Source organism: Leopardus geoffroyi, chromosome A1 (assembly GCF_018350155.1).
Source record: "Leopardus geoffroyi isolate Oge1 chromosome A1, O.geoffroyi_Oge1_pat1.0, whole genome shotgun sequence".
NCBI lineage: Eukaryota > Metazoa > Chordata > Mammalia > Carnivora > Felidae > Leopardus > Leopardus geoffroyi.
Window position 1 is genome coordinate 39284802 of NC_059326.1, and position 2356 is coordinate 39287157.

Genomic DNA, 2356 nt, shown 5'->3' on the forward strand with positions numbered 1-2356 from the left:
AAAATAAATAAAAAACGTTGGGAAAAAAAATTTAAAAAAAAATAGAGTATCATTTAGAAATAAAGAACTGATTATTAGCCTTCAATATGATAATAGGTTCCCCAGTTAAAAGCACAATTCCTATGAAAGATAGGGAGACAGTTGTAATAGTATCATAAAGATGCAGAAATTAGCTCCATTAACAAGTGATATGGAGCATAGGATTTCAAAAAATTTCTCTGTAATTTAGTCATATTTGTAAAATGTTTAGAAATTACTTTACCACTTAACCCCCAAAATATGATTGAGCCACAAGTTTATTTAAATACGTATTTACTTATTGGTCAAAGACATCAAGGGGTGTAAAGAAAATCTGATATTGACAGTAGAATTTTGTTATATTACTATCTGGTTTAGTCCCAATGGAAACATGCATATCAAGATTCTGTCATGATTATCTAAATTCTTTTTCAGCTAATTTTCAGAGCCAGAATTTGTTGATGTTAACATGAAATTGTTCAAACTGCACAGATCAATAAATCAAAGACAAAGATCTTCCTATTATAATCATTCTGGACTGAGGGTGAATATGTTGCCTTTACTTACTAAATTACACATATTTTATGTTGTTAACTTATAGTTGCATTAGAGACTACTTAAAAAATTCTGCTAAATGGTTGACTATATATCTATATAATATATAGATATAAAATTATATGTAATATATACTTATAAAATCTACAAGATTAATATAAATTATATTTTAATATATAATACATAAATACAGATGATTATTCATGCCATATCCGTTTTAAATATGGTCAAACCATCTAAAAATGCCAAACAAACGTGATTTACCATTCCACCAAAAAGAACGCATGCATTTTAAAGTGGGCCAAATAAAGTTTCTAAAATGTCCTTTAAATTTATAGATAAATTTAGAAAACACTTAAACTTCAATTTTAACTAATATAGAGCTCTTTATATAAATAAATACTAAAACATGTTAAATATATAATTTTTCATGTGATACTGATATTCTTATTCGTTGAACTAAATTACAGAAATACCTGTTAAATTCAAATATACAGTTTATGATATAATTAGTGAGACAACAAAAATTATATTATTATAAAATAGAATTTGAGGCCAACATGATTAATGCAATGAGTGTAATTTGAATTGTCAGTGTTAATCTTATTATTAAAGTTTTGCTTGTAATCTATAGTAATTTCCAGAAATTCATATTTCAGGATGTCTTCATGTTTTAATAAAAGTTATAAACACTAGGGAACTGTAAACTGCGACCTAGTTAATCCAGTTAATTTATTTAAGACATGTAAGTGGATAGCTAAGGCAACAAGACCTGACCCTTATGCTATGTTTGATAGAATGCTAGAAAATATAAGCTAAAAGTGTCAACATTGCATGGGTTTCATTAACCTAAAGATACAAATTGGGTCAAATTTATACTAATATTCTTGCCTTTCAATGCTGCGGCCACAGTCATGAGTATGCTTGGGCTTCAGAAGAGGCTTGCCTCCAGTGTCCTCTGCTGTGGCAAAAAGAAGGTCTGGTTCAACCCCAATGAGACCAATGAAATCATCAATGCCAACTCCCATCAGCAGATCTGGAAACTGATTAAAGATGGGCTGATCACTGTGAAGCTTGTGCCCGTCCATTTCCAGGCTTGGTACCAGAAAAAAACTTTGGCCAGCAGGAAGGGCAAGCATAATGGCATTGGTAAGAGAAAACATACTGCCAGTGTTCAAATGCCTGAGAAGTTAAGCTGGATGAGGAGGACGAGAATTCTGTACTGGCTGCTCAGAAGATACTGTGAATCTAAGATTGACCACACGTGTATCACAGCCTGTACTGGAAAGTGAAAGGTGATGTGTTCAAAAACAAGCAGATTCTCATGGAACACATCCACAAGTTGAAGGCAGACAAGGTTCACAAGAAGCTTCTGGCTGACAGGCTGAGGCCCTCAGATCTATGACCAAGGAATATCATAGCACACAAGTGCTGTGAAGAGCAGCTCCAGGCCAAGAAGGAGGAAATCATCAAGACTCTGTCCAAGGAGGGGCGCCTGGGTGGCGCAGTCGGTTAAGCGTCCGACTTCAGCCAGGTCACGATCTCACGGTCCGTGAGTTCGAGCCCTGAGTCAGGCTCTGGGCTGATGGCTCATGATGGCTCAGAGCCTGGAGCCTGTTTCCGATTCTGTGTCTCCCTGTCTCTCTCTGACCCTCCCCCGTTCATGCTCTGTCTCTCTCTGTCCCAAAAATAAATAAACATTGAAAAAAAAAATTAAAAAAAAAAAAAAAAAAAGACTCTGTCCAAGGAGAAAGAGACCAAGAGATAAAACTTTGTGTCTGTA

General features: G+C 34.4%; 1 pseudogene; it reads left to right on the forward strand.

The window, feature by feature from the left end:
- Positions 1-1483: 1483 nt before the first annotated feature.
- LOC123577068 lies at positions 1484-1980 on the forward strand (annotated as a pseudogene).
- The last annotated feature ends 376 nt before the right edge of the window (positions 1981-2356 follow it).